Raw genomic sequence first — 11,800 nt, 5'->3', positions numbered from 1 at the left:
TTCTCCTTCTTTTTATTTTTTTCTCTCTCTCTCTTTTTTTCTTTTTTGAAGCAGTGCTTTGTGACTACAGGTTTAGGTCTTTTAAAGATCCAGACATATTTTTTTTTTTTTAAAAGAGAGAGATTAAAATTAAAGAAGATTCAAAATCTCTGATTAAGTTAATCCCCATCCAAATGATACTTGTCCAAAATGAACTTTTTGAAGAGATAATATAAATGTTTCATGGGCCTCAGCTTTCTAAGTTCTTTTCAAGATATAATAATCAAAGTAGTAGCAAAGGCTGAAAAATAACACAAATATGATTTTTTGTGGGAACACAAAAGTACTCATATTAATTTCTCCTGCATTTGGGGATACATATACTGTATGCTTAAATTTGATGGCATTCAAATTCCACTTGGATAAACCATGTTATAAGAACATTCTGAAATAAATCATTGAACCATTATTGTTTCTGGAAGAAATATTTTATAACTGAAATATGCTCCCCATGAGGGTATATACCAAATTAAATCACATGGTGATATACTCCCCAGGGAAGAAAATCATAATGAAATAGTATTTAAAATGCAGGATATTTTATACCAAAACTCTCCCTCTGAAATCTAAAATAGTATGTAATTCAAAAGTGAAAAACATAAGTTATTTTCACCAAAGAATAAACAAAATTGATAAACCTTGAGCCACACTAAAAAAGAGAAGATGAGAGAAAACCCAAATCACTGAAATTCAGAATGAACAAGGAAATATCACAACAGACACAATTGAAATACAAAATATAATTAGAAGCTATTTTGAAAATCTATACTCCAACAAAATAGAAAATTACGAAGACATCAACAGGTTTATAGAGACATATGAATTGCCTAAACTGAACGAGGAGGACATAAACAATTTAAATAGACCAATTTCAAGTAATGAAATAGAAGAGGTCATCAAAAACCTACCAACAAAGAAAAGTCCGGGACCAGATGGGTTCTCAGCCGAGTTCTACAAAATCTTTAAAGAAAAGCTCATTCCAATACTCCTCAAAGTATTCCATGAAATAGAAGAGGAGGGAACCCTCCCAAACTCATTCTATGAAGCCAATATCACCCTGATACCTAAACCAGACAGAGACACATCGAGGAAAGAAAATTTCAGACCAATATCCTTAATGAACATCGATGCAAAAATTCTCAACAAAATTTTAGCAAATCGCATACAAAAACATATTAAAAAGATAGTGCATCATGATCAAGTGGGTTTCATCCCAGGGATGCAAGGTTGGTTCAACATCAGGAAATCAATAAATATAATTCAGCATATCAATAGACTTAAAGTCAAGAATCACATGATTATTTCAATTGATGCAGAAATAGCATTTGATAAAATACAGCATCCCTTCATGCTCAAAACACTAGAAAAAATAGGGATAGTGGGATCATTCCTTAACATTGTAAAGGCCATCTATGCTAAGCCCATGGCTAATATCATTCTAAATGGTGAAAAACTGAAAGCATTCCCCCTAAAAACTGGAACAAGGCAGGGATGCCCTCTTTCACCACTTCTATTCAATATCATCCTTGAAACTCTAGCCAGAGCAATTAGACAGACCAAAGAAATTAAAGGGATACGAATAGGAAAAGAAGAACTTAAACTATCCCTATTTGCTGATGATATGATTATATACTGAGAGGAACCAGGAAATTCCACCAGAAAACTTTTAGAACTCATAAGTGAATTCAGTAAAGTAGCAGGATATAAGATCAATACACATAAATCTAATGCATTTTTATACATAAGTGATGAATCTTCAGAAAGAGAAATTAGGAAAACTACCCCATTCACAATAGCCTCGAAAAAAATAAAATACTTGGGAATCCATCTCACAAAAGAGGTGGAAGACCTCTACAATGAGAACTACAGAACACTAAAGAAAGAAATTAAAGAAGACCTTAGAAGATGGAAAGATCTCCCATGTTCTTGGATAGGCAGAATTAATATTGTCAAAATGGCCATACTACCTAAAGTGCTATACAGATTCAATGCAATTCCAATTAAAATCTCAATGATGTACCTTACAGAAATAGAGCAAGCAATTATGAAATTCATCTGGAAGAATAAGAAACCCAGAATAGCTAAAGCAATCCTTAGCAGAAAGAGTGAAACAGGGGGTATCGCAATACCAGATCTTCAGCTCTATTACAAAGCAATAGTAACAAAAACGGCATGGTATTGGTACCAAAATAGAAAGGTAGATCAATGGTACAGAATAGAGGACACGGACACAAACCCAAATAAATACAACTTTCTCATACTAGACAAAGGGGCCAAAAATATGCAATGGAGAAACGATAGCCTCTTCAACAAATGGTGCTGGGAGAATTGGAAATCCATATGCAACAGAATGAAACTAAACCCATATCTCTCACCATGCATGAAACTAAACTCAAAATGGATTAAGGACCTCGGAATCAGACCAGAGACCCTGCAAATTATAGAAGAAAAAGTAGGTCCAGATCTTCAACACGTCGGCTTAGGATCAGACTTCCTCAACAGGACTCCCATAGCACAAGAAATAAAAGCAAGAATCAATAACTGGGATAGATTCAAACTAAAAAGCTTTCTCTCAGCAAAGGAAACTATCAGCAATGCGAAGAAAGAGCCTACAGAGTGGGAGAAAATCTTTGCCAATCATACTTCAGATAGAGCACTAATCTCCAGAATCTATAAAGAACTCAAAAAACTCTGCACCAAGAATGCAAATAATCCAATCAACAAATGGGCTAAGGAAATGAATAGACACTTCACAGAAGATCTACAAGCAATCAACAAACATATGGAAAAATGTTCAACATCTCTAGTAATAAGAGAAATGCAAATCAAGACCACCCTAAGATTCCATCTCACCCCATTTAGAATGGCGATTATCAAGAATACAAGCAACAACAGGTGTTGGAGAGGATGTGGGGGAAAAGGTACACTCATACATTGCTGTTGGGGCTGCAAATGAGTGCAGCCACTCTGGAAAGCAGTGTGGAGATTCCTTAGAAAACTTGGAATGGAACCGCCATTTGACCCAGCTATCCCACTCCTTGGCCTATACCCAAAGGACTTAAAATCAGCATACTACAGAGATCCAGCCACATCAATGTTCATAGCTGCTCAATTCACAATAGCCAGATTGTGGAACCAACCTAGATGTTCTTCAATTGATGAATGGATAAAGAAACTGTGGTATATATATATATATATATATATACAATGGAATATTACTCAGCCATAAAGAATAATAAAATTATGGCATTTGCAGGCAAATGTATGAAATTGGAGAATATCATGCTAAGTGAGATAAGCCAATCTCAAAAAAACAAAGGTCGAATGATATCGCTAATAAGTGGATGAGGACACATAATGGGGGGAGGGAAGGGTTAGTGTTAGGGTTAGAGTTAGGGTTTGGGAGGGGGTCAAGAATGGAGGAAGGAAGGACTGTATAGAGGGAAAAGAGGGGTGGGAGGGGTGGGCGGAAAGGAAAAAATAACAGAATGAATCAAACAACATTACCCTATGTAAATTTATGATTACACAAATGGTATGCCTTTATGCCATGTACAAACAGAGAAACAACATGTATCCCATTTTTTTACAATAAAAAAAAGTAAAAAAAAAAAAGAATAGTAATAACTACATACAGATTATTTACTGGAGGATTTTTTGCCATGTTAACTTATTTGACATCAGTTTTGAAAGGAGACAGAGAATTTAAAGTAAAACCCTTCATCTTGAAATGCCACATCTTTCAGACATGAGGAGACAAGGTGATATGGAAAAGCAGTCTACATGTTCTTAGTTTTTCTAACAAAAACAGACGGTATTAGAGATTTCCTCTTACATGTCAGCTTTAGATGAATTCTTGAAGTCATAAGAGAAGAAAACAGTAGTTTGTAGAGAGTTAGTGACTCCTCATTATCTGAGGATCCATGTTCTCTCTGTGCTTTAAGAAAACTGTACAACTGGCAACTATTAAGAGGAACCAATGAAGACCCTGGTCAGTATTGCAAGCAGCTATAACTATCATGATTACTTTAAAGGAAACCACTATCAATGGAGCAATTCCTTTATTTTTGGTTGTGGGCAAAGCAAATAAAGTCAGGAAGAGTTACCATGTTTATGTTGCAGAGATATAAAAGAGGATACACTCAATTACACTGTCAAATCATTGTGACACATCTGTTTCCATCTATCAAAATCCAAATTTCTGATGCTGTTGGTTGCACAACTTGGTCAACAGCATGGCACAGAATTGAATTTTGTCACAGATGCCAAGTTAACGTTTTCCTGTTGAACTGGTCTACCATAAAATCTTACAAAGTAAAGTGGATTTCATAGATTCAGATCAATTCCTCTTCCTGATGTATTTTTTAAGCCTTAGCAATATTGAAGATGGATGAAAGAAAAGGGAAAAGAAAATACACCTTCCGCTTACCTAGACATAAGCTGAAATGACTAAAACCTTCTATTAAATCATATCTGGAGTCTGGAAGAATTCGAAGGAAGATGCTTGGAGTGTGCTCTTTGGGCTGCCAGCTCCAGCATGGTGGGCCACACTGGTGCTGCAGGACAAGGGGACTCCAGCCTGGTCCCTGGAGAAGCTGTACCTCCACCACAGAGTTGCATCTGGCTGTGGTGGTTTCCTGCAGAAGAACTGATCAACCCTTTGGTGTTCCATCTGGAGGAGCTGATGGAGCTGATCTTTGGTCCAAACTGAACTATAATTGAGAAAATGGAGTGGGAGAGACAGACCTTGCTGAGGGTGGACATGGTGATCCAGAGCCTACTTGAGATCACTGTGCTTGGGCAACCTATATACAAAATTGGGTGAAGAACATTTTCTGAGCCTGGCATTGTGAACTGAGAACCTCATGATCATCAAGCTAAGGAGATGAAACACCTTGGGAGCTATCAAAGGTCCATAAATCATGGCCATCCTTAAATCTCTCATTAGTTTTTCCTGTACGTTCAGGATAATGGTTTATACTTTCATGGATAATGGTTTATTTTAGTGCAAACATGAATTTGTAGAATGATTCTAATCAATAAATGAATTTTTTTTTGGTCTGATGGCATAAAAATTTTGTTCACATGAAAAAAGAAGATTTACAAAATAAAAAAAAAATCATACCTGCCTTCAACTATGCTTTGAGGGAATAGAAGAAATCATATCAAATTTAAATTATACCCCACTAGAAATGGGGAAATAAATATTTAATTTTAAATAATTAATGCTTTGTAAATTAATCTTTTAAGTATGGAGTCACCTCTGACTTTTACCTCATCTTTAATTAAAAAAAAAAAAAGAAAAAATCACTATCATTATCAAAGCTGGGTATAAACTGCATTCCATGGAATAGACTTTTCTTTAGTAGTAAAGCAAAGGAGCTGTGGGAACAGTTGGAGAGTATTTTATTTTCCAACAACACAAGTGTGCTGATAATCTGGAGTATCAGGCCCATCTGTAAATTTCCCTAATTTGCCATGTCTTTCCCTAACACTACCAATATTGTGATAATGCCACATGCTCTTGAGTACCTGCTAATGCCAGGCACAGGGACAACAGTCAGGAACAGACAGGGTGAGCTAATATGGGATTGTAAGTATGGGGACTGTGGCATTTCCACCAAATAACCCCTAATTTTCACCATCTCACAGTATTTTATTATGCCAATCCAGAAGAGTCATTGATTTAGGTGACATGAACTAATCTACTTTTCCCAAAATAGTACTTTTCTATGTATTTTCAAAATAATTATATTTATATATATATGGGGGGGGGCACCTGAGATGGAACCCAAGGGTACTTAACCACTGAGCCATAGACCTTTTAATTTTATTTTTAAATTTTAAGACAGGATCTCTCTAAGTTGCTTAGGGACTCCCTAAGTTGCTGAGGTTGACCTTGAACCTGTGATCCTCCTGCCTCAGCCTCCCAGATCACTGGGATTACAGGCATGTGCCACCAAATCTTGGTCTTTTCATATATTATTTAGAGAGGAAGAAACTGACCCATTCTCAGAGTAATTACAGCAAGTTATTTCAGACTGTTGCCTAACAAGCAAGTTTAAGTTGAAAGGAGAGATTGCATCATGTGGTAATTTCTGATTGAAATAAAAAGACTTTGCCTTATTCTTCCATACCTATTAAGGTAACTGAGTGGCATCATAACAGGCTTACTTGCAAGCCTATGTCTCCTGCTTGAAATCCTAGTTATTGTCCTCAACTGCACAGTTCACCCACAAATATGTACTCAACAGATACACTTTTGAAAGTGCAGTTTTCATAACAAAAACTACCAATATGTTGACAGAAATCAGGTACGGTACAATATGTCAGAAATCTTAACTGTACATCTAAAGTAGGGATAACTGTATAGTTTTCTCACTTATTTTAACATTTGGTTATTTTGAAATTATTTTCATGATCTCTCATTATGTTTCTATGATACTGAAAAACAGTTTTCAGCTTTAAATTGATCAGATTATATGAAATCTAACCTCCTGGCTCAAATTTTGAAGGTACTATAATTTGGATTTGCTGTGCCTTCTCACCTTATTTTCAAAGAGGATGCATCTTGAACACCTAACTGGGGGTTTTGGATCTTTTTACATTATCAGTGCCCAACAGGTTTGACCTGTGGTGCTGTATTTTGCTGAAACAAAATAAGCACAGTTACATTTAAATCAGGTTGGTCTTCTTTCTACCTAGAAATCCATGTCTGTTACTTTTGGATCATTTATGGGGGAATGCATTTCCCTTGTCATCCTGTCTACTTTGTTCCTTTTTTAAAGTTTACTTCCAGTAACAATTCATCCTTTAACCCTCATTACTTATCATTTCATCATAATTCATCCTTTCAAGCATATATTTTTAAACATTTATCCAGTTGCAATGCCAGTTCAAGCTCTGGGTTAGATGAGTTGCAGATCCACGACCTAGAGACTTCATGTTTATTTCACCCAACTTAGTGCTTAAAAAGCATTGTATTATCTTGACCACTATCATTCAATATATATCAGTTTTCTTTCCCTGAGTAGATTCTAAGCCGCATGAGGTTAGGAAACAGTCCCATTCTTACCCAGCACCTATGGTCCCTTAACTTACCATGGAACAGAGAAAATGTTTAACAAGTTTTTCTATTGATTGGATTCTTTTCTAAATTCTAAGGACGTATTTAGAAGTTTACTGCATTTCAAACATAAATTCAAAATTGAACACTGAGTGTGACCCTTCTATTAATTATCATATTTACTCCCATATTTCTCTGCTATTTTTGCTGTAACTTGGAGAATGGGAATCCTGCCAGCATCTGGATTTTCCACCTTTGGTAACCCTCATTAATCTTTGTGATTATGGTCACCATTTACCAGGAGCATCTAAAATTACACCACAATTACTAGGAATATTAATTGGAAACTGGATTTTTTTTTTTACTTTGTCTCATTTATTTGCAAAGCTTTAATAGTTTTAATACAGGATGACTTTTAGGGTAGTAGCAGTTTTTCAGAAACTGCTAAAAAAATGAGAAGAAATAAATGTACGAGTAATTAAAGAGGCATATATATATATATATATTTATATATATGTATGTATATATATATATTAATTTCTAGACTCAAATTCATACCTTACACAAATCTTTGTGCCAGAGGAAAATAAAGAGCAAGATGGTGGCATTCCAGCATGTGGAACCCATTCCCCAAATCCTGAGCTTCCTTGGAGACCACCTTGTCCTGACTCAGGCAACCCGGGAATGTAACAGAGATCTAAGAAGAGGGTGTTACACCAAACAGCTCAGCTGTGATGAAAGGACAGATGCATTCCTTTCTTTCATTTTCCTCCACTCCAGCCAGTGGCCACCACTGCTGCAGGTTTTATTTACCTTTCCTCAGGCCTGATGAGGACATTATGTTCTTAAGAGATCCCTTAAGGTTGTTTCAAAGGAAGAAAAGAGTAGTGAGCAAAAGAATCATTATAATGAAAAAATTTTTTCCTTTATCTCCTATATTTTTAGTATTTTTTGAGAGATGTGAAGGAAAGAAAAATGCACAATTTTCCCCCTAGAATAGGATTTTGGATAGTTGTTGCATTTGATTACATATCTCTGCAACCTCTGTGTTCTTGAAGAAAAATATATTCATTTCATTTTTTTAAAAAATGGATGCCTATACTAAAATTTTATAGTGGGAAGGAGAGAATGGATGAATTCTAAAACTATGAGCTGACTGCATTTCCTCTTCTTGAAACCTGTCTCCTAAATAGGCATTAAAAGTGTTTCATTTTTGAGATTATAGCAAATCTTTTAAAAATTCCCATCCTGTCCTAGATGTTACATGTTAGGATTCTGCCAGGAATGAGCACATACATACAATAGGGACTGTTGGTTGGTGCAGAGGGAGGCATAGAGTTCAATCAAACTAGCTCACAGAGGTGGGCTGGAGCCCAGAGAGCTGCTGCGGGGATAGAAACTGAGTCTGGCAGGAAACATGTAAGATTCAGGGGACATTAATTCAGAGATCCCTACAGTGCTACAAGAAAGAGTTTGAAATTGAGAAGGAACAAAGTGGATTCAGAATCTGACTCTAGCATTAATTTTCACCAGAGTTCTGTAAGATTTCATTTGAAAAAATATAGTTCTGTTGCAAAAAGAAAGAAGGAAATAGAAGAGGTAGTTTTTCTTAATAATAATAATTATTATTTTTTACTGGGGAGCAAATCCAGGGGCACCTAACCACTGAGCCATATCCTCAGCCCTTTTTTATATTTTATTTAGAGACAGGGTCTCACTGAGTTATTTAGGGCCTCACTAAGTTACTGAGGTTGGCTTTGGACTCACGATCCTCCGGCATCAGTCTCCTAAGCCACTGAAAGTTTGCTGACAGGAAGTAAGATCCTAGCCATTGAGGCACAATCTAGTTCCTGGGAGAGGGGCTGGGTTGAGGAGGGCAGCAACCCAAGCAGGGACTTGGCCCAGAGCTTAGCAGCAAAATGGGAATGCTGTTTTGAGAGGTGACACTGGGCTAGTGGCAGGGGCAGACTTTCAGAAGGAGGACTCAAGCATTCAAATCAGTCCACCTAATCTGATTAAGGTCAGCTCTGGGAACTGGGGCTAATTGACAAACAATCTCAATCATGATTCGAATTTGGGAACAGAAACTAAAATCCAGCCTGGGTTTTCACTTAATCTCTTTTCCTATGTTAGCAATAAATGCAGTTTTCTAAGTTTATTCAGCAATTTCCTTTATCTTAAAAAGGTTTAAGTGGGGGGAAATCACAGCTGGGTAAGGGAGAAGGTGATTTTTAGAGTTAAGAGAAAGAATTGAGGGAGCTCTATAAACCATCCCACACAGTCCTTGACACAATGCCTAGCATGTAACTTCTTCATATTCACAGTTATCAGGAGTGAATGAAGTAAATTAACTTACTTGACAAAAAGTCTGATCACACAAAACAAAATGTTCTTTATCAGAGTGCCATGAAATATGGAGCATTCTCTACCAATGTAATAATACAGTATTTACTGAGAAGATTAAGATTATACTTTATTTGATTAATGTTTACTATGAGATTGTACATGCTCATGATATAATATTTAAACAGCGTAGAAATAAGGTAAATGTGGTCTTATTCATTTGTTCAGTATCATTCACAAGAATGTCAAAAAGTGTGTTATAAGTGGTTTTAGAAATATTTTACACATATGCAAAAGTACATGTTTGTATTTGTCTTCCTCAAGTGGAATCATGACATATTGAAGTTTTGCGACTTGCTTTCTGTAAATATTTCTTGAGTTTCCATGAAGGGATATATAGATCTACCTTATATATTAGGTACATAACATTACATCTTCATGTAAATTGTATTATAATAAACATTCTTTATCATGTTATCTATTCCATTTATGTGAGTATGCCCAAAGGATAATTTTTAAAAGTGGAATTATTGAACTGAAAGGGTATACACTCTTATTCATGGGTACCATAATAAATGAATAGCACTTTTCATTTCTGCTTAATTCTACACTATAAGAAGACAAAATATATTATTTTGTACTGTGTATAAAATGTTAATACTTCTGGAAGTACTCATTTATAGTATTAAACCAGGAAGTGCAATAGCTAACTAATAAATACTACATTCTTACTCAAATGACATTCAGTATGGCATATATTTTTAATTCCCTCTTACAACTTCAAAAAACAATGGAGGGAAAAATAACACTAATAAAGCAATATCTTCTTTTGAAATACAAGTTATTTACAGCTGAAACCAGAACTCAACTTTGAAGATAATACTTTTTGTCAAAGGAAAACAACTGCTTCACTTAAGATTTAAAAGTCTTTCTCTCTGTCTCTTTTCAGAAGTGGATATACGGTTAAATACGAGATAGGGTACAATATGAGAGAAGTCTTACTACTGAACGAATGAAGGGAGGAAAAGGTAGTTTGAATTACTATAGCTGATGCCTTTGCAAAAGTTAGGTCTTAGTTGCTCCCAGACGGGGCTTCAGTCAAACTAGGAAGAATTAAATCAGCTAGGATGGGGAAAAAAAAAAAAAAAAAAAAAAAAAAAAAAAAATCTGTCCCTCAATGATCCTTGGTAAAAAAAAAAAAAAAAAGGTTTCCTTATTTCCTCCCAACATGGAAAAGATGATGTCATTATCCTGGAAGTTTGGGAAGTTTCTGAGTTCAAGGAACAATGAAAGTTTTTCTGGAGAGGGTACAATAACAGGGATCTTGGCAACGATGACATTATTCTAAAGGAGCAATAAGAGAAAATAAGAAGAAGCAAAGGCCCCTGTCATGGTTCTGGACAGTCGTGGTCTTAAGCTGAGCTCAGTGCTGTGCAGTGTGCAGTGCTGCAAACAGAAGGGAGGAGGATGACTTTCAATGCCTTGCCAAGAGCATAGTGTCCTGGAATATTGGGGGCAGGTCCTGGGCAGGTAGGGACACTAAGGTCCAGCACTTACACTGTTAGAGAAAAACAATTGGTTTTGTTGTCACTGGTGAAATATTTACCTATAGCTTTCTCTGTCTAGCCCAAGGGTTTGGGAAGCAAGTCCTATACACACTATCTATAAATATTTATATTCACCACACACATATACTGTAAAAATCTTTGACGACCCTGTTTTTAAGAATACATATATGACAAATTCAAACTTTTTATATATGATGATTTCAGGTGTATATGTTCTGTATTTTCAGTGTGGGGATAGAACCCAGGGCTTTGTGCATGCTAGGCAGGCACTCCACCACTGAGCTATACCTTGTGCCCTTTGGTGTGTGTTCTTAAGTAGAGAACAAAATAACTTTGCCCCTCTCTTCTATCCCCATTGGTGGATCTAAGTGTCAGGGCAAATAAGAGGGAATATATTTAAATGTCAGAAGCCAAGTCCAAGAAAACATATTCTTAGACACTATGTTTATTTATAAAAGACATGTTGAGGCTTGTGAAATTAAAACAAGGGCAAATGGGATGCCAAAAATATTTACTATCATAAAAACCAAATCCATCATTGAGAGCCAAAACTTGTCACCTGTGCAAATGGTCAGTCTGGTTCAGGCACATGATTAGTAATAATTAAAATTATATCTCCATAATGGATTTTCACTTTTCCCTCTATAGCACTAGCTTTTTCCATCTGAATGTTTTACTGTGATATTCTACATCAAGTATTTCCAGATTATACTTCTTAGGACTTATTTTCATTGGTTGTATGGCTTTTAGAAACTAGAAATTTGGTATGAGTAGGGTCATTTTG

The sequence above is a fragment of the Sciurus vulgaris genome (assembly GCF_902686455.1).
Source record: "Sciurus vulgaris genome assembly, chromosome: 1".
Taxonomy (NCBI): domain Eukaryota; kingdom Metazoa; phylum Chordata; class Mammalia; order Rodentia; family Sciuridae; genus Sciurus; species Sciurus vulgaris.
This window is presented reverse-complemented; position numbering follows the sequence as displayed.